This window comes from Grus americana, chromosome 3 (genome assembly GCF_028858705.1).
Source record: "Grus americana isolate bGruAme1 chromosome 3, bGruAme1.mat, whole genome shotgun sequence".
Lineage (NCBI taxonomy): Eukaryota > Metazoa > Chordata > Aves > Gruiformes > Gruidae > Grus > Grus americana.
This window is the reverse complement of record NC_072854.1, coordinates 114,519,895-114,544,704: the sequence shown is the minus strand read 5'-3', so window position 1 is coordinate 114,544,704 and position 24,810 is coordinate 114,519,895. Positions and strand designations below refer to the sequence as shown.

General features: G+C 41.7%; 1 protein-coding gene across 7 annotated transcripts in view; it reads right to left on the bottom strand.

Moving 5' to 3' along the window:
* Window positions 1-24,810, bottom strand: part of B3GNT2 (UDP-GlcNAc:betaGal beta-1,3-N-acetylglucosaminyltransferase 2) — a 95,737-nt gene that overhangs the window by 3,830 nt on the left and 67,097 nt on the right. The window contains exons 1-2 of one of the 7 annotated variants that reach the window (XM_054818925.1): window positions 18,673-18,741; window positions 17,447-17,706 (exon numbers count right to left, since the gene is read on the bottom strand). The exons of 1 other annotated variant lie outside the window; for it this stretch is intronic. The gene's annotated coding sequence lies outside the window, so the exon portion shown is untranslated. Of the gene's footprint in view, window positions 1-5,945; window positions 7,037-9,739; window positions 13,493-17,446; window positions 18,647-18,672; window positions 18,804-19,142; window positions 19,758-24,810 lie in introns of those variants that run through there. 5 more of the 7 variants (XM_054818923.1, XM_054818921.1, XM_054818926.1 and 2 more) reach the window with 5 other exon arrangements.

Below are 24,810 nucleotides of genomic sequence, written 5' to 3'. Positions count from 1 at the left end.
ACACAAAATTTAGTAAGGAAGCAGCAGGTAAATAACCAGTACTCTATTTTTTTCCTCATTTGACCCCTGGATTCTCATTAAATCCAAAGGGGGGGATTTTTAAAATTTAACTAAAAAGCCACTCCTAGAAACAATGGACTACTCAGAGAAAAATCCCTACTCTTCCTTGACTTGACCTCATGTACCATCTGCATATTTATGTTTTTTACATATTTGTATTTTTATATATTTATGCATGTTTTGTGTATGTTTATATATTTAGATATAAACACATTTATACATATTTATATACAAACATATATGTTTATATGTATTTATATATTTATGCACATGTATACCTCAGGCCTCATACTTTATTTAATGTCCTGTTCTCAGCTAGCTATGAAGTATGTTGTTTTATGTATGTTTTCTTCTACATCTCAAAGACAAAAAACATACTTGTGGTCAGTGCCATCATTTAAGCTAAACAGCTGACCTGTTAAAAAGTACTGACTGGCCACAGAGAGTTCAAAGAAACTTTATCTTCCTCTTAACTGCCACAGCAGCTTCCACTAAAAGCAGATCATTATATACTATTTTTCCTCACTTCCCTTTCAGTACACACAAAAATACTGGAGAAGCAGATGTCCCGTGTTTTGTACTATCTCATGCAGTTCAGCACGCACATCAGTGCTTATCTACCCTGTCCTCTATAGCACCTCTTACTAGAACAAGAAATGATGTGGTATTTTTACCTATAGTCCCAGGACTCCTGAGACAACAGGGTGAGAAGATCCTGCTCCTAATAGCTAACAGAGACAGGATTGTCAAGAGCTCAGCTGCAGCCTGATTTTTCAGGTTAGGTAGCACCACACAGCTCATCTGGTCACAGCCCCTAGCAACTAAAGGATGAGTATTCAACATCTCTAAGTCATCTGGATGCTTGACCCGAGACTGTTCTGAACACGAGACACCACATGTGAAGATTTTATGTCAATCACTTAACAAAATCCTTCAAATCACTAAGTCTTTTGGGTAAGCATTCAAATTCTCTAACTACAAGATCTTCCTTAATCTTCATGTTTTTTCACTTATAGCCTTGCAATGCCCTGTGGCAAATTAGACAAGGATCCTACACAGAAAAATCACCATTTACTGTTAAGACTTGGTAGAACTTTTCATCAGAAAAAGTACGAGTCTGGCAAGATGACAGTGGTTCCATCACATAGAGCATGGTAAGTGCTATCAGTCCCACATGTAAATACTTCCAGAATAATTTTCAGTCTCCTTTTTAAAAAGCTATCCAATACTGGTGATAAAATTAATACTTCTCAGAAGAGATAGCTAACAAGTGACATTCAATATCAATACAAATAAGAGTTTTATAAGACATAACACCCCCCCCCCCCCAATTTTGCATGAAAGCATTCTTCTCTTCTGTTATCAAAAGCTATCTACATGTGGGGTTTTTTTAATCAATTCATTAAGAATATATCTCATTAAGAACACCAAAATAATACTAAGGGCTACCAAGTGAAAAAGGGATAAAAACTGCTTTGTTATAAAAGTGTCTTTTTTCTAAACTAGACAAAGACAGGTTGTATTAAACACTTATTCATAGCATTAGCTCAAGGTTCCTGAACTAAAAGCAAATAGAAAACAATCAGACTTCAGAAAGGCTATTTCTATCAATTGAAATAGAACCCTCAATTTTGCAATTAATATGTATTAGCTTTAATCATTACACCTCAAGACAGGAATTAATAAAAGTGTGGTAGTTTGGCAATTTCACATTAAGTAAACCGGATTTATCACAAAACAGTATTATAACCCTCATCACAATGGTGGGGGGGAGAGGATGGGGAGTGTTGCATTTGTAATGTTGCTAGTGGGAGTTTGGGGGTTTCTTGTTTTGTGGTTGTTGAGGTTTTGGGGGTGTGTGGTTTTTTTTATTTAAGTAAACACCCATGTCTCAAGGCAAATCTCATTTCTTCATCTGCTTTTCTGACACTGCAATGATTGACCAAAGTGCCAACACAATGGAGATTCTGTGCGTTGGGCAGCTTGCTAAGAAGTAGCATTGTCGAGCACAAGACAGCGCCCATTTCCCACTTACAGCTTAGCAAAAGCAGTCTGGACAGACCACAAAAAGTTTTTCCTATTCCAGTAATAGCTTCTTCTATCAGCATTAATATTACAAAAATTCCCAGCTGTCTCTTTTGATTGCTGAGAATGGAAGACCTGTTAGGGAAGCCAAAAACAAACTAAAAGTGATCTGGTTCATACTTCAATCTATCTGATGCATTTTTATACAAGGTTTTTTTGAAGAACTGAGATGGGCAGTACAAAGCAATATTCTATTTGAAAAATTCCTACTGCTTTAGGTGTTAAAAACCAAATGGCTAGAACACATAGGCATGCAGCAAAATAAGCAGAACGCAAGAGTAAAGACTATATTGGTAAAGCAAATCACAATACACACAGAACCTCAAGAACAGAAAATCTTGCAGAAATTTATTCCAACTTCAGTGTGTAAGGCGAAGAGAGTTACCTACACTCAAAGGTGATCTGACAGTTTTTCAATGCCTGTTTTCAACTTCTCAGCTACACTGATATGAAAACCATTTTAGCAATCAGTTACGGTTTGTACAAATCATCACATTTCTGCTCATGCAACTTCCAGCTGCACAGTTATGTGTCAATATCACTGCATAAAGTCCATTTGTTCAAAACCTTTAGAAAACACCCATACGACTAGGAAAAAAAAAAAGGTTAACATTAACCATACTCTACACAAACCAAGGTTCTTCTCAGACACAGTATGTGGAAAGATTGATTCTGAAGAAATGAAGGGGAAAGAGGGTGGAGTTGCCCTCTTCAGCTCCACTCCACTCTTAAGACTTCACTGCAATCAAAACTAAGGTATTGATAGAAGGGGACAGATTTATGGAGCAACAAAAGCAGCACTGGGATCAAGAGATGGATGGAAAAGACAAGCCAGAAGAACCTCAGAAGAAAAACAGCTTCACTGTGGAACCAGACAGCAATCAATAAAACAAGATGAACCACAACAGAAAAAGAAAAAAGGTATTACCAAGAAGCCATGAGCTACAAGAAAGGATTCCAAATGCCCCAAAAGCTTTAAGTCCAAATAACATTAAAGCAAAATAGTGAAAAACTATAGGCTCTTTTTAAACAGTATTATTTTATGCTTTATCTCAAGAGTGAATTTATTCCAAAAGTCTATAAGGAACCTATTCACAAGCTTAAAAGAGTTGCTATGAAATGAGAGATAGAATCACAGAATCACTCTCCTGAGCTGGAAAGGAATCATGAGTATAACTGAGTCCAACTCTTAACTCTACACAGGGCAACTTAAAAGTTAAACCACATATCCAAGAGCGTTGTTCAAACACTACTTGAATACCAAGTATACACGCTCCATCCAGTTCCAGGAATTAATTGTATGACACTCTTTTCTGGAGGCAAGAATTTATACCAACAGGGGCCATGATGCCCCTGACAAAAGACAAGGATTATGTCTAGAGGAGGCCAAGCTCAAGGTCAAAACCAAGAACAAGTACATCTAAGTGTACCAGCCTCTAACTAAGGGCACATGTGATGTATCGGTCTGAACTTCTCACATTGGAGTTAAGATCGTGCAGAAGAACTCTGATTAGCCCTGTTACAACATCTGATTTTCTATAATGACTTCACAAAATTAGTACATGAAAAATGCGATGACTTTTTTTTTTAAGCTGACTCTACTAAGACATTACTAGACACAAAACAAGCCTACACCTCTACTGAGGTTTAGCTGTAGGAGACAAAAAGGCAAGAGAAGAGGCAGAAGTTGCCAAGAAGTGGCTAAAAAAACAAAGCATATTTAGAAGTTCAGAAAAAGCAATCCTCTGTAGGGTAGAGATGACAAAACACCGTGGATTCAGCTGGTGCACTAACGAGTCCTCTATAGCAAGATGTCAAAACATACACACCTAGATTTGCAGTCACTGAGTGCAGCCCCATATAAGCAATCCAAACAGGAATTCTAAAGACTTCGAGTTTGCTTCAACATGCAGATTTTGGCAGATGCTGTACATCGCCCTGAACTATAGAGTAGTTTTTCTTTCCTACAGTTTTTAAGCAAGGCAATACTTCATTTGAGTTGGAGATGTTATCATAGGTGGTAAAAACCTTCAAGGTAGGATAGGCAGGTGCTCTTTTGGCTATACCATCAAAACAAAAGAGGGCATTGATGAGCATGAAAGCAAGGGGCAAATGGATACATTTTGACAGTCAATCCTACTAATTTTTCCAATGAAGCAACAAAAAAACTTTTCAGGAAAGTCAGGGCAAGCTTGTACCTAACTTAGTTAATTCTGCTTATATTCAACAAAACATAGAGTGTTTAAAATACCAGAGGATTAACTGCTTGCTTACACATTAACTGAGATACCATTAAACATCATTAACAGTCAACTAAGTTCCTACCCCAGTGGAGCCTCTAAGACGCCCAAACGTGTATTGAAGCTTCTTCTGCAACACTCTACAGACTGTCTCAGTCTCTGCAGAGAGATTAATATCCATCCCAAGCTCCCCTTTGCAAAGCACTAAGAGTATACCTATAGCATGAAATTGAAGAACAAGCCTTCAGAAAGGAGCTACAAAATGGAAAACAACCCTTAACTCCTGTGACATAATACTGACATAAATGTAATCTTCCTTGCTCTTAAGTACTGAAGACCATGATAAATTATGCAATCAGACGGATTGCTGGTGCCTATTTAAAACTTAACACATAAAACCACAGAATCATAGAATGGTTTGGGTTGGAAGGGACCTTAAAGATCATCTAGTTCCAACCCCCCCTGCTGCGGGCAGGGACACCCTCAACTAGATCACGTTGCTCAAAGCCTCATCCAACCTGCTCTAAAACACTTCCAGGGATGGGGCATCCACAACGTCTTTGGGCAACCTGTTCCAGTACCTCACCACTCTAACAGTAAAGAATTTCCTTCTAACATCTAATCTAAATTGACCCTCCTTCAGCTTAAACCTATATTACTTGTTATTGCAGGAGGGCTCCATCATTTCCCTTTAAAATAAAAGGGGTAAATTTTATTAACACCACCACTGGGCAGGATACAATGCAACACTACTCAGCAAGGATCCTTAAAGCAGTTTCAGGTCAGCAAGCAGGTTCACACAGCACAACCCTCAACAGTGCAAGGGTGTTAGCTTGCCTTCAAAAGGGAGCATAGCACAGCATGGTGGTAGCACAGTGAGCCGTGCTGCATTCCACTGCACAGCACAGCCATATCCACAACATACCCATACAACTCTTCCAACGAGATGAAGAAAACACAGCATTCTTGTTTATTACATAAAGAAGGAAAGTTTCAGGGAGCAAAAGCCAGGTAAGACAAGAGCCATTTTCAAGGTTATAGTTCTATCTAAAAATAAGTTTAAATGGTATTTCTAGGTGTTTCTAGATGTACCAAACATCAATTTCTTCACTCCAAGACCAGTCCTTTGTTATTAAAACATTCTTCCTTTATGCTTTTACTTATGAATGGTATTTAATAATCTCAAGTCTCAACATGAAAGCTCAATAGCAGTAAAAGTAAACTGCGACTACCAGTGAGCAGTCTCCACAGCAGTGTATCATACAGATTTGCAGCTAAGCAAGCCACTTAAAGCAGAACTCCCTTAGAACAGCTTGAGTATTTAGCATTGACAATTAGCAATTCCCCTTGGAAAGGCAGATCAGATAATATGATGCAGACTACCTCAGGTGGTGTTCCTTCCCACACTGCATATACAGCATGAACATTCCTGCACCAGCAAAGCGCTCCATGGCAGATGTAGCCATAGTAGCAAATCTGTACTTCAAGGCACTAAACCAAACTTAGGCATGCTCATGCAACCCCGTAATGAAAGAAAAACAATATGTTTAACCAGCCTACCTGCCTCAACCCTTGCCTCTTGCAGCGATTCCAGTCTGTGGATCCACAAGCAGCTGAACCGATCTAAGCGCCTGACCCCTCCTTTTGATGGAGACTTTCTCCTCCTCCCTTTATGACTCAAAGAACTCAGGCCCAATCCCTCCCTCCAACTGGCTCCAGTGCTCTGCCAGGCCCCTCTGTAAATCACTTCACATCACTAACCCAGCAGAAAACTAACAATGACCAGAGATGCACACCAGATAAGCACCACAGCAGCCACAGTGAAAGCACACAGCAGAAAGAAGGGGAGCAGACAGATCTCCCCTCTTCAGCAAGGATGACAACACACCGGAACTGAGCCTTGGTTCTGGATCTATAACCCCACTCTAACAAAAGGCTATCTAGCCTCATAGCAATGACAACATTATACTTACACCCTGGTGAAGTCATATAACGCCAGTCTTTGAACAGATCACACAGACGCAAGGTAAAACATCTAACTTCTCTACCTCCTTCAAGTCTGACAGAAGCCATGACATTTAACTGCAAATACTTGTACACCTTCTACTGAGGACAGGAGTTAATGCTGTATTTTCGAAGTGGGCTGAGTAACCCATCTATATTATTTGACTGCCAAACCCAACATTAAAAGTCCATTTACTCACTGGAGCTGACAAAAGATAATCCTTATTACCTGCAGGTATTACACCTACCATTCTACTGGTTCAGGACTAAACTATAAGGAATCTGGCAAAACAAAGCTGAAGTTCAGGTATCTTAACAGATTCTACCACCTTTCTCTCTTTGCAGAGACTAGCTATAATTGGGGCTGTGGCAGACTTGGATCTCACCATGTAACTTCATTTTGAAGCCTGATATCCCTTATAGCAGTTGTACATGCAGGGTAGTGCTAGCAATACTGCATTCAATAGTGACACTACTGTTCTGAAGATAATTTTTAAAATTATTATTATTAAACACATCACATGCCGTATGCAGTCCTTCTAACCTCCTGTGAGGTCCATCAATTCTCCTAATACCTCAGTTCTATTCAGTGAGTCAAAAGAGATTCCTGGATTGAGCAACAACAGTTTTAGAACCTAAAGATGTTAAGAGCCTCAGGCTGTTATAAAAAGTCTGTGCTATTTCTGGCTTTAAAGAACTTCAACGCTCTATTTATTTTTCTAACTACACACAATTGTATCTCTTTTTCCCCTCAGAAGTTTACACAAGTCCACTTTTACACAATAGTAATTAAGAACATCTTAAGAACTCACAAATATTCAACAGATATCAGTATTCTGCTTCTGCAGAAGCACATCACAGTGGTTACCACTGAATAACAGTCAATGTTTTCTGTAGTCTTCAAACACCACAGACAGCCTGAAACAACGTTCCAGTTGGAGGAAAGATAACACACTACACAAAGCATCAAAAAGTGCAATGAAAGTCAGAGCAGTTAATGTTTAGCTTTAGTTTTAATGAATTGCATATACCTGCTTTTAGCCATCTTTCAGCATATCATTTAGATTTGGGAGAAATTATACTCTTCCAGGATTTTAATACCAAAGAAACCAGTGCATCTTGGGCATGGAATTTCAAGATCCAAGTAAAGAGCAAGACTGGAGAAGGATATGCTTGTATGTTCCCAAAACGCAGCCCAAGGCATAAAGAACTATAAAGAGTCTGAATAAAAGCCAACCTAACTTCACATTCTGATTCCCACTAGTTGTCTTCAGCACATTTTGCTCAAAAAAACACCAAGAAACCCCACACGCAAAAAGCCAGCATTATGGTGAGGCATTTCTCTACTAATACTCCCCTGGTTTTCTGTAATAAGGTATTAGAGGGCCAGGAACTGCATTTGAACCATGTTTAATTACTGTTATAGGACCTAATCTCACTTTCTTTAATCCCTCTTTGAACCCATTTATATTTTCAACTTTTATGAATTCCACTGGTGATGAATTCCTTGATTTTTCACACAGTGAGAACTTGGAATGACTTGCTTTTCTATTACCACACAAGAGGGGAACCATAAGAATTTGTGGAGACTTTTTTAGAGCTATATATCAATGGAGCTTGGTATAAGGCACAAGCCAGATAGTATACTCAGTCTCACTAAACATCAGGAGAGAGAATTACTTCCAAAATAAGTACAAAATTTGAGAAAGAACTGTTCCCCACATACATCTCAGCATATCCCCATTAGCTTAGAAAGCTTTCTCATTTAAAACATCCATACATGTAACTGGTTGTCAAAGACCCTTATGGCAGGTGGATGATGCTGAGCTTTTGTCATTTAATTTTTCAGGAAAGTCATCATTGTCTTGTGACAAATATGAATTTGGATCTTCTCAATTCAGTTTCCAGCACCCACTAGTTTTACCACTAAAATTATCATTAATCAACACTTATTTTGGCTGTCCAGTAAAAAGATTACTGGTTCTGAAGCCTCAGTGTTCCTAATTTTACACTTAACTAATCCAGTTACTCCCAGACCATGCCCTACAATATAAGGGAATGAAGCATATGCTACACAGAATCATAGATGGTTTAATCACTTCTGTACTACACTCTAAAAGTTACTTTGCTTATCTTATCCAAGCCATAACTCTTTTCTCAGATGGATTCTGCCCCTTTCTTCTGAGATGGACTGATGAAAACAAAGTAGTAAAATCCTCATAAATATTAAAATCAATCTGAAACTGCCAGTGTCACAGAGGATTGTTAGACAATTGCTAGTCTTCAATGAAACAAGCATTTTTGTGGTCATCTGCTCAATTCACCCTTTGCCTTAAAGGTACTGCTTCCTTCTTATTCACTATTTTCCACTCCACCTAACCCTCATCCATGCACTCAGCTGCTTCACAATAGCTTTGATAATAAACTTGGGCCCTTGTCAGCTCTACCACTGGTTTATCTTACAGGTTACAAACTCAATACTATCTTTTCAAGTCTGAAACCAGTACAGAAGGATTGAAGCCTCTTACACAAAACAAAACTATCTCCAAACCTCAATCATTTGAGTAATGCTAGGCATAGTAACAAAGCTCTCCACTGTGCCTCCTTTTCTGACAGCCCATTTGTAGTCCTATTGCTACAGAAGGATTTTCAAATATACTCTCGTTCTTGCTTTGAAATTATGTCTCTCAGCTTCACTGGTAGTTTTTATAGTTCTAGATTGCCTCCCCACATTCACCCCCCCAGTTAAAACGAGAACTTCTGCAGCAGCAGCAATACTGGATCTACTTACACACTTCAGGAAATAACTGCACCTTTCATTCTCAAATCATTTGGCACATCACATTGGCAGTCATAGGGATAAGAGCTTAGACTCAGCTTCTAAAAATATGCTGAATAAACATCTGCACAGAGATGGGTGAAAAACCCTGGTTTCCAACTGAAATTGTGTTAAAAAAAGGAAAATATATAAAATGTTGCAACTTCCCCACATAGAAAACATCTCACTCCCTGTGGCACTTAATCTAATATCCTTCAGAAACTTTTTAAAAAAAAAAAAATCCTCTAGTGGCTAATATACTTAAGCTTATCTAATGAATATGTACTATTCAATCCAATGGCAATTAAATGACTTAAAAACTTTTAAAATGTTACAATGTAGTACTCACAAGACCATTATTTTAATCATCAAAATAAGGCATGCAAACTATTTTCAACAGCCTGAACTTTTGCCATCAGTCAAGGAAAAACTACAGTGAAAATGAAAGAATATATTTCTAAACTTCATCATGCACTACAGCAATAGTCCATATCTATACAGTTCCCTTCTCATTCGTTCTTATTGCACCTACCATATGAAGGTGACATTCCAAGAAGCCTGTTTCGATTATGTTTCCTTTGGTGGATTGAATGCAGCAATTAAGGAATAGCCTCAAACAGCAGGTAAGGTAGAAATCAACATCACCATTGCATTTACTACGTCATAAATAAAAAAGATTTTATAAAAACATCTCATTAAAGTTATTACACAACATATGGATCTTAGAAATGCAACAGAACCAACAGAACATATCTTTATGCTTTATAGAATTTTAAATGCAGCTTTACATAAAACACATGACATTTTCTCTAAATACAATTTAGAATTGTAACTCACAGCCCAGTTTTGTGAATCACTGCTGGCTTACAGAACAGAAGTTACTATTTTAACTACAGAACAGGTAAATATTTTTCTCCACACAGGCTGATAGTGACTGTCATCATGTAAATACATACAAAATGGCTTTATTAGGTTAGTTATACCATCTCATTTGTTTCCTATGATCCACAGGACAACTTCCAAATATTCCAGGCAGCCACTTCCAAAAAAACCCTGTGCAGTTTCTACAGAAGGAAGGCACAAAGACGACAAAGTCAATGTGCACCCCACATGAGCTACAGTTCTGAAGTGAAAAAACAACACAAGACTCCACTTGCAGCCTCTCAAACCTCATCCAAGTGACAACCACAACCAAGTAGAGAGAGCATGTTCCAACGAGGTTGTTCCACAGCATAAGCCAGATTTAACCACAGTCCATCACCAGGTCTCATCAAGACTCCAAATCACATGGATTAAGAGTAAGAACACCATTCTACAAGCTTGGCAGTAGACAATCAGATTATCATTGAAGTCAACTCCTCTAGGTGCAATGCAGACAGACCCTGCAGCTATCTGAAGGGATATGCGAGCACTACAAACATTTAAATTTCTCAGACTACTACTACCTAATGTCAGTAGGTTTACCCTCTGCAGAGTCTTGCTTCTCCAAGCAATCAGATAATGCACAATGTTTAAAGGCATTGCTGAAAGCAGTTATGTTAAGATGAAACTCAAGAAGTTAACTTGTCAGAAGCTGCTAGAAAAAGGTGGGGAAATCTCTGAAGCTTGTAAAAGCATAATGAGAATCCAAAACTCCCTACCCCTAACAGCCAACTTGACTGCTGTCCTGAGACTACTGACGTCAGCTTCTGACTGTGGTATTAAGACTGAATAGTCCTTTCATTTACTGCTGAATGGTAAGCTCTGAGTATCAGAATCCCAGCATCTTCAAACTTACACTACTGCTGTGTTTCCTGTCACCATTTTGACTAATTTCAGGTGCTTTCCTCCCAACCTGTCTATATTTTAATTTATTATAGGTGTGTCTCACAAAAGGTCTCTGTTTAATTACGTAAGATATAAAAATATTGTGTACCTATTGAATTCAGTGCAAGTTAGGCTTATATATATATTTTTTTTTAACCTATAAAATTAAATCCTTGAATTGGCTGAAAGAATGTTCACTTCATATTTGAATTGTTTCAAGTGTTCCTATAGAAGATCAAGGTATATGCAAGAAAAGCCCTCTGGTCTGGTCATTTGAGTTTTCTGTAAACTCAATCCCAGGTTTAATGTATATTCCAGTTTTTCTGCTGGTATGAACTACTTGAGTTTGGTCATCATTTTCTAGAGGAATAAAAAAGCAACAGAGCTACACACATACACCATTACATAAGGCAATTTACACCATGGCCATGTCCCTGATATTGTGCTAATTATTTGCGCTAATATTACCATTCTATACTGGCATACCTGCAGCCACAGTAAACATCTATGAATCTGTTCCTAACTGCACGTGCAAAATAACTTGTGATAAAAAAAAAACTTGGTTTCTTTGTTTAAGAGTAAAAACGGTCTAGGTTGTTGGTTTTGGCTTTTTTTAGTAATTAAGATTTCACACTGACCACCGAGGGTAAGATCTCAACTTGCTATAAAAACTAAAGTTTAATACCTCAGTATTTGAGGGCCCGTGGTAGTGAAAGTGACCTGTTTTTCCCAGTACAGTATAAAAAAAAAAAAAATCATGTGTCATTGTAAGGTCTTTAGAATTATGACATTGTGCAATTTGTTAGGAATAACCCAGAGCTGCCAGCTTCTGATTTATGAACTTCAGTTTTTAGGTACCTTTGAGAAGGCTTCAGCTTGAACAAACAGTAAATTATAAAGAATCAAGAGAAGGGGTTTAACTGAGTGGCAGCAGAGAAATATTTCTTGGAAGAAAATTAGCTGTCATTCATCACATTGATTACAAGTCAGGGGCTACAGTTCCATGGCAGTTTAAAACAGTTTCAGTCATGACTGACACATTCCTACACTTTACTCCTTCCCCTATAAACTGCACAATCCCATCCCACCTTTGCACTGATTTGACTGTGGTGAGTGAGTTCAGGGAGCTGAAGAGGATGATAAAGAACCTAGCAATAAAGCAGCAATTAGTTTTCAGCTGGCTCACATCACTAGATTTGCTTGCCAATGTGCTGCATGAACACCAGTAACAGTGCAGAAGAGGGAAGACTCACAAAGCCAAGACTACAGCACATCCCACGTGCAATCAGCTTAAGCTTTCATGTACCAGCACATTGCGGCTGACACTACTGATGCTGTTCCCACCTTCATCCACAGAGGTCCCAGAGACAGGGCCAGACAAGCACCAGCACTGGTCCACCAGAAGCAGCTAGCCTTTAAGCAACCTCAACCATAACAAGACACACCCTGGGGTTTGAACTTTTTGTAATCAAGTCAGCAGGTTAACTACTGAACTAGCATGATCCATCCATTTCCACTACTCCTAGTATGATCTGCTGGCATGTTATCTTCCCATAATTACCAGTAAGCTAAGGAAGTGAATAATTAACTACCTTCCTCCCAGATATTTAGCATGTGGATCAATGCTAGTCCTGGTAATAAAGAATGAAGAATGGGTAACACGTTGAAAGCATCATTCAAGTTTGCAATGGGCATTTAAAGAGATAAAGTCTGCTGGAGAGGCACTATCTAATTTCTTACTTTTATGCTCTATTTGAAATAAAAAAGTGATTTAGTAAACCTATTGAAGATACAGATAACCATAATTTCCACAAACAAGACAATTCATCTCATCCTGGCATCTCTTCCAGCTGTATCTTAAAACCAGTAATTACTACTGCCTTAACCATATTCCAGCCACCTTCATACATACAGAGAGTATTCACTATTTAGTCAATTAACAAAACCATCCTTTAAGCACTATACTTCAAGTCATCAAAATTTTACCTCTGCTTTGTCTTCTCGCCCACATTAGACTGTCAAACATAAGCCACACTACTAAAAAACTATGTTTCAAAAGTAAGGATGCTATAACTTGGTATTTCTGCTGAGGTTACTGCCCCGATGACCATTGCCCTTTTGGGTGAAAAGTAAAAAGACACTGGTTTTCAATTTGACTTCCAGGAGATGCTGCCTTTGCAGACAGTGACTGGGTGATGGCATACACAGCTGGGACAATAACCTTCCCAGACATCTCAAGTCACACTTCCCTGCAAGTGTTATGCAGTTAGTCAACCAAAAGTCAATTCAAACCAAATTCATACTGTGAATATTCAGGATCTGCCTATGAATTTATAGTACTTAAGTAAATAGCTGTTTAAGAATGCAAAACCTACATTTTAAAATGCGAATACATTTCAAAGATTTTTGCCTTTTATTGGTTTTGGTTTCAAGTGTAATTAACAAGTACAGGAAAAAAGGTTTTCATCTTTCTGAAAAATTCATTTAAAGTTCAGAAAACCAATTGAGTTTTAAATAGGGAAGTTCATTGTCCTCCTTCAAACTTGTAAAATGTAAGATACAGATCTCCCTCCAGCCTATGAAGTTTAAGGAAAAGGAAACAATTTCTCCAGCAGTTTTAGGCAGCTAAAGATACATGTAAGTATTTTGTAAAAGATCTTTAAGCAGGTTAGGCAGCTAACTCCCATTTTTGTTAATGGCAGATAAGCACCTAACCTGATTAGAGACTTCTAAACCCAAGCAGGGACTTCTGTTACCTGCACGCCAATGAGAAGTATCCACTATATTTCAACTTTAAGCTGGTTTGCATGCCTTTTAATTCAAAAGCAAATCAACAAGTTTGCACTAACATTCTCCATCCCAAAGACGGCCTTCCATTACCATTTTCTAACATTCAAATATCAGATTAAAAAAATACCATTGCTCAGGTAATATGAAAAAGCATTGAATTTGGGGTACAATCTGACATTCACACCACTCCTTAAACTGATTTTAAAAAATCCCACCCCTCCCTAGTCCATGAATTCCTGTATTTGCATAGCTCACTGTATTGCATTATGTATAACCCCAAAGACAAGCAAACAGAAAGGTTATTTCTCAACCCCCTTGGTTCCTCAATTCAGTTCAAAACACAGCTGCACAAACAGCTACGCCAGCACAACAGACTGAGGGCACAGACAGGAGCACTGCTTTAGCCGCTATGCCTTGAAACTGCACCAGCCTACAGAAGGATGGTCTCAGCAGGAAACCTGGTGCAGGCTGAATCGCAGGCATCTGCGGCAGGAAGCTGAGCATCCTCACCCCCACCCCCCCCCACCCCTTGGTGGGGCACATCAACTGTCAAGACCACACTGCTACTGTAAATTTCACGCAAACATGCGTATCTTCTGGTGGTCCATAAATCACTGAGAATTAATCTTTTATAGAAAAAGAATAAAATTAGTCATCCACAAAAAAAAAAATCAAGATTTCTTGCTCATTTGATTTAGAGCTGACTTGCAAATTAAGTGAATTGGTCAATCCCCTCTCAGAGTAACTCCTCTGTGAGTTTAAGATGAAGCAGCTGCTAAATATGAGAGGATTTTACAAATATGAACAAAACTAGTTCCAATATAAATGCTTTTCAGCTCTTACTATTGTATTTCTCTCAAACAACAAAGCTTTCTTAACCAACTGCTGATGAAATTGTTTCAGCAATTCTCCCTTAAAAATCTCAGCACCACACCCATCACACACTGGGATTCTTTTCCTTATTTAAATGCTAATTGCTTCTCATGAGACATCAATTCAATCATTCTTTTGCACAGTTCATCACAAGACATTTTAATGATCCAGCCTTTTCACTGGGTTTTACATGGTCTAGAGACTTGGGGAGGTTTACTTACTTATCTTCTAAATCCTAAAAGGCCCAATGAAAAAAAAAGAAGTGCAGGATCAAGTCCAAGGTACCTGTCAGTTCTTCCTATGTAAAATGCAATAACGTGCCTGAACAGATCTGAGATATTTATTCTCCAACTTTCAGTTAGTGACTAGCTCATTCTGTACTAAAATGATGGGAAGAGCCTGTATTTCATTGTATCATCATCACCTTTTCTTGGCTATTTTTTGCTGTTTTTTAAGCACATAAGCATTGTGCAATGCAACCGTGAAGTAGTAGCAAACTGATAAAAACACCTGAATCTGTATTTGTGAGGTCAGAACATGGCATAAAAGGGAGATTAGTAATTTTTGTTAACTGCACTTACAGGCACAAATTCTTCTCGAAATCACATGAAGCACTTGTCTGAAGTGAAGTCTATGACGCACTAGAAATATCTAATACTAATCCAGTGATGTCTCATGCACACAACCATAACAACCGCACCTTCTTCCTAAACTAATTGTTAACACTTTGGTTAGAAAATGTTATTTTACAAACAACCATTAGGGATTAAAATTGGGTATACCTGAAAAAGATTTTAAAGGTTTAAATTTGAAAAGCAAACACATGCCTACTTGCTTCAAAAATCACTTATGTACTTCGACTGCATAGTAATAGAAAATATAATAAAAAGACATACTAGGAAAAAAAAAATCCCAAACCAACAACCTATGAAAGGGACAAAGACCATTTCAAGCTTTTGGAAGGTGATCAATCCTAAAGGCCTTCCAGAAACATTAACATGAAAACCAGACATGCTAAAAGGCTCATTATTTTAATGAAATACATCTTTTTTCTATATTCTGTGCTTTCTACAAAAACACACCGATCAAACTAAATATAACAGATTATTAAAACCTTGTTACCATAAGAAGTATGCTCTTGCCAACAGCTTCCCCCCTGCTCCTTTGGCCTATTCTTGGCTTTAAGTGTGTGACAAACCTACATGAAACCTACCAGGCTCTACTATTTAAAGTACAAATGCTTCAACTGAAAAAGAAGAAATTAATGGAATTTTACAGCAGAAAACATAACTGAATCCAGTAAAATACAGAGGTCTGGAACGTCAGCCCTTGATACATTTCTGACAGAGCTGCTCAATCATTTTCCATCAAAACTCGCAAGTCTGACAGCACACAGAAAAAGCCCATCAAGTAACTAACATTGTGAAGTTTCACAAGTTGTCTGAAGTAAAGATTTTACAAGATAATTTGACATGTATTTGTCAAAAATGAAGTCATCTGCTGAAAGAGAACAAGTTATTAAAGAAGTTGGTGAAGGATTTTAATTGATACCGTTCAATCTTCTTCCTCTCCTTTAGCTAATTTGGAGAAATACAGCTATACAGATTTCAGTCAAGTACACATATCAATAACAAGCCATCCCTCCTCCTTGACTGTTGTGATAATGACAATATTGGCTGTGGTAGGAAACATATGACTATGTCCTATGTTTCAACATGATCAGCACTGACACAGCCTGTCTTTTAAATGACTTGAAGGAGAACAAATGGCGGTGCTAACAGCCAACAGGAAAAATCACTATCAGAGCTAGTCCCACTACAAAAATAGCTGCACCAGGTGGCAGTAAAATGACAATTGCTAAGTTTCTTGCCATCGACAAGTCACCATGGAGGAGTACTCCCCTGAAAGACTTCATTCTCCAAGGAGTCTGACGGGTAGGCATGAAGACCTGGACTCCAATGCTGCATTCTCCACCCCCTTCCCCCCATATACAGTGTGACTTATTAATGCAGAAAATTGCATGTATTTGTCAGGACAGAATACAAAAATACTTTATCCACTTCTCATTTTTCATCAAAGCCTTTCTAAGCAAGTACTACTTTTACACTTATCTCCTCAGCAGCATCTCCATTACGCAGAAGTATTAAAAAAAATTCAGAAGGAGCTTAAAGGCAATAATAAATTTTTTTACCACCAGTGACATGGTGTTCATTAGCAACATTCTCTAGGGAGATAAGTGAGCTGTATCTATTATGAGACAGGGCTCTGGACAGCTAGCTAGCACTCTCGGTCATCTAACGCGTGACCTTCAAAACAAGTCCCTTCAGCAGTGTTGCCTTGCTGCTGTACCTCGTTTTCCTCCATTTTCCTTGTCTATCTATAGTGCACAGGGAAAAGAAACAAGCAAAAATCCAACCAAACCCAGTTTACAGATTACAACATTACTTAAATTCTAATTTTTGATCACTTTATGCAGTGTCTGTAGCTTCCTTACAGCTGTACAAGACTATTCCAACATCTCAGGTAGAAAGTCACACATGTTCAAAGCAAGCAGCAAAATCAGGCCAAAAGATTTCAATTCTAACAAACAGCGTTATATTTTTAAGTATATGACAGACATTCTGTATTTTAATTCATCTCTACTGCGATGTTGTTTTTTTAAAGAGCCTATTCTCTTGTTCAGAGCCCCGGAAAAAAAAACCAAAACCAAAACCCCAACACCCCCCCCCCCCCCCCAAAAAAAAAAAAAACCCAAGACATTAGAAATTACCTGCTGCATAAGACAAGCTGATTCTGTTTTGTTTCCTCTATGTATTTGGTAACAATTCGGAGGTAATTCAGCTCTTCCAGTGGTTTCAACAGGCATTAGGCTGGGTCACTAAGGTGACAAGGTAGCCATAGCCAGCAGCCAGTTCCTCGGCTTGTCATCCGAACAAAGCACCAACTGTCCCACTCACCGGAGTGTCATCTGCTCCCCCCACCCGCACACACCCCTCCATGACAGCATGAAAATCTGACGCAAAAGCGGAACTGGAAGGCGAACATGAAACCGTTTTAAGCAACTTTAAAAAGAGAACTAAATTCGAGGCTGTCTCTCTTTAAGAGAGAGGAGGAATAATTAACCAGAAATTTCCTCAAAGGAGAACGCTATAATCATGCTTCCTCAACTACTTTCAGATTATATATTTAGCATGTAATTTTAAACATGCATCCTTCCACAGCCAGATTAAACTCTTCTGTGTCCAAACTCACTTCCTGTGTCCAAAATAATTATATTTTTTAAAAAAAGGGAAAAAAGCAACTGAACCAAGTAAACTCTTAATTTGCATAGTTAAAACTAAACATTGGTGTTTAATAATCAACTCCAACAACACTGAGCATTTTAGGAAGTCAGACTAAAGGATTACTCAAGTAACTTTCACCATAAATTTTTGCAGGATGACTAATGAATTGTAAGCTGCAGTTTGGCCATAATCACAGCTAGTAACCTGAAGTCCCCTCCTGACGGGGTACAGTATGTCTCAGGAAGTTTAAAGGACTAAAAAGCAACATCTCGTGAAGGAGCGCATATATTCAGGCCAGCTCTAGTAAAAATAGCATTTTCCCCCTTTAAGGTTTACCAAAGTCCATAGTTTAGAGCCACCACCTCAGCACTACACTCTTAACACCAAAATCCTAACACTGCACAGATATTAATAATTAACCTACCCGATTACAGCCTGCTAATTAGCTGACCCCATGAGCTATGAGAGTCTTCCAGCTCCGCCACCACCCCAGAAAAAAACCCGACGGGCGCTACCGTGCCCGCGTCCTCCCTCCTCTCATTTCTCTCCTCCAGCCAAGGAGAGGATTGCAGCAGCACCCAGCACTGCAGCAACCCTACGTCTCAGGTTTTCTCTGGAAAAAGCTCACGGTTTCAGCATCGACTTCTCCTCCCCATGTTTAAAAATAAAATTAAAAAAATTTTAAAAAGAGGAAAGAGATCGACAAACATACGGTCATTTAACTCGGCTGAGCTGGCCTAAGTTTCATCCATGCCAACAGATCGCGCCTCTGCCTTCCTCTCACCGAGTTCGTTGCAACATGTGCCGGCAGTCAATGCTCCTGTGCGCCAGGGTAGGTTTCGCGGCCGCGTGGTTTAACATCACCCCCCCCAGCCCCCCTTTCCACCGCCTGTCACCTCCCCCATCGGGAAAAAAAAATAAAAGCCCAAATAAATACATAACGTCTCCGAACGCTAGCCCCCCACCGTCAGCTTGTAGCTGTCAGTACACAAATAAGCTAGAGGCTATGAGGAAGAAAAACCTCATGATCTGGAAAACAAGAGGAGATAAAAATTAAGGGTTTGTTTGGAGGTTGTTTTTTTTTTACCGTCCCTTCTCAGCCCTTTTCGCAGCGCCGATCCCCGCCGCCCCAAGGAGGCAGCGCTGGCGGGGGCGGCAGCCGAGCCTCCCCCACGCACGTACCTTGCCAGACTGCCGCGGGTCTCTGCCGGGGTTCTTCCTGCCGCCGTCTCCACATCCACCATGCTCTTGTCCGGCCACGGGCCGCTTGTACGCGGTGGGGGTCCCTTCCCCCCCGGCGCCGGCCTGCCGCCCTACCACGGCCCCAGCGACCGGCGGGGCTCCATGCCGCCGCTGTCGCGTTCCGCCAGCCCCCGCAGCGGGGGGGGGGAGGGGGCTCCGCACCTGAGGGCGATGCCGAGGCGGCCACGGAGGGCTCGTCCTGTCCCGCCGCCTCCCCGCGGGACGGCGCTCGCCGCCGCCTCTCTCTCCTCAGGGCCGGCCGCGCCCCGGCGGAGGTGCGAGCCCGCAGCGGCCCAAGCGGGGCTGGGAGCGAGAAGAGAAGGGATGCGGAGGGAAGAGCAACAACCCCAGATGAAGCGCTATGGGCTCTGGCAGCCGGGGCGGGGGGGAGCCGAGGCAGTCCGGCCGTTGGTGGGGCCGGGAAGCGCTTCACTTGTTGCCCTGTGGCAGAGCCGCGCGCCCGCCTTCCCGCTCGTCACGCGCGACTCCCCGCCCGAGCGCGCGCACCGCCTGCCCGCTCACCGCCTACCAGCCAGGGGCCGGCGCGGCTCGCACCACGCGCTGCAGGCAGGGTGGGGGTGGAGGGCGGGAGCAAGGCACCGAGCGCGGCGCTCCCGCTGAAGCCCCGCCTCTGTCCGGCCGGCGGCGCAGCGGATTGGCGGGGCTGGCGGCGCGGCGTGGGGCCGGGCGGGGCACGTGGGACGTGGGCGGGGGGAGGTGTCCCTGCGCCTCCTTTCGCCCCCGTCGTCCCCCCCCGTTGTCGGGCGGTCGTGTTTCTGAGGAAAGGGGCAGGCAGAGAGGGAGGCCTGGCACCGCCGCCTCGCCGTCCCCTTCCCCAGCAGAGCACATTCTCCCCGCCACCCTACGGCTTTCATGCGCCACGCCTCGCCACCCTGCCCCGTGGGGCCACCCAGCGCCCCATCCCGACCCCGCCGCCATGGCGCCTGCCCGCAGCCCCGCCTCCGGTCCACCATGTTCTCTTTCGACGCCTCACCCCCTTCCTGAGGTAAAACACCCGGGGGAGGAGGAATTGGTGTTCCCCGAGTGTGAACTGATACCCATGACTCGCTGCAAAACACATCAGCGCTGTCAGCGCAGGAGGGAGGTATCACCTGCAGCTTCCCCTCCATGAGGAGGGTGCCCACTTTGGGGGCCATTTCCACAGGGAGGGAGCAATGCTTGACCTGGCAAAAAGGGAAACACCAACACATGCCTGCCAGCTTCCTTGGCTGGAGAAGGTGAGGTGGTGCCTCCTTCCCTCCCTCCTGCAATAATAAAAACATTTTCTGAGGTAAACACCTAGTACTTCTAGAGACTGGAGACCTCTATGGCCACAGGGGCTGCTGGTTGTGGCTACAAAATGTCTTTGTGGCAATGTTCATTCATTTTTTTCCACATGGCATCAAGCAAAAGAGGAAAACCTCCAGCTGTGATGAAAAATGCTGTTCCACATCACTTTTTTTAAAAAAAAAAAACCACTACAAAAAACTTTCTTCCTTTTTAAGCAAGGTAATTGCAGCTGTCTCAATTTTATTTAGTGGTCCACAAAGCTTTTGTAAGTGAGTCCGGGGGGGAGAAGAAAAGGACTGGTTTAGGTTGTTGGTGCTTCCCTCAGTAAATAAGTTTGTGAGGGTTTCAGATTTTGGAAATTTGCCCTTCTGAGCTGATACTAATCATGCATGACTCACTCATTAGTAACCCTCTTTTTTTTTTTATTGTTGTTTTCTTATTTGCTAAGTGGATGAGACTACAAATCCTGACCAAATATCCCTGTTAAAACAAACTAGAGAAATCTTGGATAGCCAGAATGCTTACTGAAATAATACATAAAAATGTGTGCTGTTACAGCAAGGAGTAGAGTCTTCAGTCTCCTCGTGAACAGACCAATAACAAGCAGCAGACAGATTTACAGTTCCTATGGACTGTGAACCTCACAGCTTTTTGTTCTATACAGGAAGAAAATGAACACATGCTATTTGTTTCTATTTTTAGCACCTGCATTCTCAATCCAATATAAGGAGAGGCCCAGCCAAAGCAATAATCTCAATGTCACCTGGCACAAGCATTTAAAAACTGTTTTCGCTGCAAAGGGAGAGGTAAGCATGTCCCCATGATCCATGAAAATACCTGTTTATGCACTTCCATTTTACAGCACTCATTTTCACTGAGTAGCTGATGTGCACGGCCATAAACACGACTGGTGGGGTAAACAGCATCAGTATCCACAGCACGTACTGAGCTCCCCATACTTTGTGTCATTAAATATTGGAGGCCCATAGAAAACCAGTGGCGAGTCTCCTGGAGCTGCTCCAAAATCTCGCTCAGGAGTCTGGAAGGAATGTCCTCCATCCATGATGCATTGGGAGGGACAATGCATATTTCATTCCTCTTCAAATATTTATATATGTACTTCATGTTTGCGTAAAGCTGTCCTTTTCATCAAAGCAGAAAGATTACAGCAAAGGGAGGAATTACCCTAAATTGGTGAGCATCTTTGTCCATTAAGTAATACAAGGCTCAAAAGCAGAATTAAGCGTCTGGCAGTCAGGAGCTTGGCTCCACTGCACGGGAGATTTTGTAACAATATGTTTTGAGATCAATTAAAAAAAGGAAAACAAAAATCAAATAGAACAGCATGTCACGTAACATTGGGTGCTACGGAGCCTGGACAAATACACTGAAGCTCAAAAGTTCGGCTGAGGGTGAAATGGTCTGCTATCTTTGGGGAAAAGACATTTCTCCCTCCTCCCGGTCCCACACCCACATCCATGTCTGCTCCTCTGTAATTGCACCGACTCAACTGGTCACGGGGCTGCATTGTGAAACCTAAAGGGGGGGGGAGGTGTTTTAATCCAGATATACTCCCTGATCCAGTTCACAGCAGAGCCTCAAAAATTAGCTGAAAGGGGTAAAAATACCCAGAACTAACATTGCCACTGAGCACAACTTATTTTCAAACCATTGCCTACCTGCGATGCCTCTGCTGTGCTACACCCTGAAAGCCCCAGCAAAGGGTAAGGCAGGAGCTCACTTTCCAGCCCCGCTCCCCTGAGTGCAGGCAGCTCGACCTTCCCTGGACCTGTGCATCATGCCAAGCAAAGTGTTAAACCTGGGGAGGTTTCTTACCCGATGCTTCCAGTTAACAGGTCCTGGTACGAGTAACAGTGAGCGTAGCGCTGTCTGGGGCAGGGGCTGCAGGGCTTCAGTGTGCCTCAGCTTGCTACAATGGCATGAAAACTGCTCCAGCTCTAAACCCAAATCTCTGTCAGTCATCAGGTTTAATAAAGTCTCATTAGCACAAAACAATCCCATGACTGCAACTCTCCTCCTGTCCTGCCTTGACATCCTCTCTTCAGGCTTCACTCCAAAGCAGCCTCCTTCCTTCCTGCCCCATGCGCTCTTCCTAGGGGCCAGGACACCTCTCCATAAGTCCCTGTCTCCACTGGTGTTTAAAGGAAGAGGTGAGCACGCTGGCTAATGCAAGCTAACCAACTCTTTGCAAAGCGAGGTAGCGGGGAAGCCTGTGTTGAAGAGAGACCACCTTATTTAAACCAGCTTCCTTTCTACAGCCCTCTCTGTCTGCACTGGCTGGTATAGTGTCATGCTAAGCCCATGCCAGTGCCCAATCCCATTTAGAAGCATCTCGGTCACTCTGAGATTTATAGATATTTTATTTTATTTATATCTCTTTCTCCCTTTTCAGCACACCCTGTTGCTTACAGCCCCTGAGATGGGAGAAGATAACACTGTCAAGCAAGGGCATGAATCTACCTGATGCCCCACCATCCTGTGTCATGACCTGATACAACCTTTTACATTGATTAACGGGAACTGGTTCCTAACAGCATCCAGACACACTGTTCCCAGGCTTTCACTCGTTGCTGTTGTTGCTTTGACAGGGCCTGCTGGGAAAGAGGATTTTGTATCCAGCTGTTGAGATAGGTAGTGGGGTGCCAGAGTAATGAGTAACCTTATAAAAATACACTTTTAAAAGCACTGATGATGGAGTAGACACCAATTACACCTGCCAATGTGATTGTCAGGGAGTACGGTCTCTGGGCCACCTCCAGCATGCAAGGTAGCATGAAGCAGGACATGAGGGACTGTATCTAAACTGAGATGCACAACCTCTCCTGGCTGGCTGTTTGTGCTTGGGTGAAACTAAGGATGCTCTGAAAAATTTGATGTTAAAATTGTTCTGCAGTTCGCTTGACTAGAAAGGAAGCGGGATTTTCATGTTTCAGGTGTGTAAAGCTGAGCTTTGTTATGGACACAGTAGTAAATTGTTGCTTTTTTTTTCTCCTGAGAAAGAGAGCAAATGCTTTTGATTGCAGCAGTACATACACACTTTAATTTGGTCTGAATTTGGAATAACTTTTTTGCCTACATACTCAAAAACAACACCTTCACTTGGCATCATGATGCAAATTATGAGATCCAGTGTACAGCCCTTGCCAGTGAGTTGTAGAGCATTAAACATTTCTTGGGGGCTGGTTACAAGGGAAGTTGTGCGTTTAGGGCATTGGTGTCGTGTCACTTGGTGACATGAATTCTTGTTGCCTGAGTTTTTCCATAGGTAGCGTGGTATACATGACAGCCAGAAAAGAGAGTCTTTTAAAAGGATTCAACTCTCATTTTTTATCAAGTTCAAAATTGATTCTGTTTTTTCTGGGCTATTTATTTATTGCTGTCATAGCAATTGGGTTCACTGGAATAAAAGCTGATGGGGGGCTACCGCCTTTACAGCTATGGAAATGAGCTAGGTACACTGGCCTTTTCTCTAGAATTTGCCTGTTAATTAATAATTGGTACATTGCCAGGAGCAAAGGAGAAGTAGGAATGAGTCCCAGGTTATCTTGTTATCTTGATCTTCCTGTTTCACAGCAGCAAAGCAAGACCAAGAGAAGTCAGACACAGCAAGCTTGCGGTGAGACGGGGCCTGGCCATGGGGCGCTCGCCCCTGGGGGCCACGGACAGCTGTCCCGGGGAGAGCCACATTGCACCACATCCCATCCTGCAACATCTCCCAGGCTTATCACAGCAGCTGCAGGCACATCCTCCCCCAGCTACCGGAAAGTAGCACACACAGGATTTTCCCTTGAAACTGCAGATTGCCCAGGATTCCCAGGTACCTGCTTGCAGCCACCCTTGTGAACACGACAGCAGCTAACCGTGAGGGACCAGCACCTGTCTCATCAGAAACCCTGACTAGCTCCTTTCCATGGGGAGCACCTGTAAGTCCAGCACAGCTAGTAGTCATTTATGTTATGGAAGTGCTTGGCTCAGACCCCTCACACTGCATCCCGTAATATTAATGACGTCTCAGCACCACAGCTCCTGCTCCAAAACATGCACCCACAGGCACACATGTACGGAAATGCTTCCCAACCTCTCTCTTGTAAATACTCACCTAATTCTCCTGGATCAAATGCTCCTGTAAGGCCAGTGCAGCTGGAATTAATTTTCTGTGATGGACCAAAGCTTATCCAGGACATAGGTGTATCTGACTTTTGTGGACAGAGTGGTGCAGCTAGAGAACACCTGGAAAGCTTCCTGAGTGTGCTTCTGTGACCAAGGAGGATAAGAACACAAGATAAGAGGTTAAAAT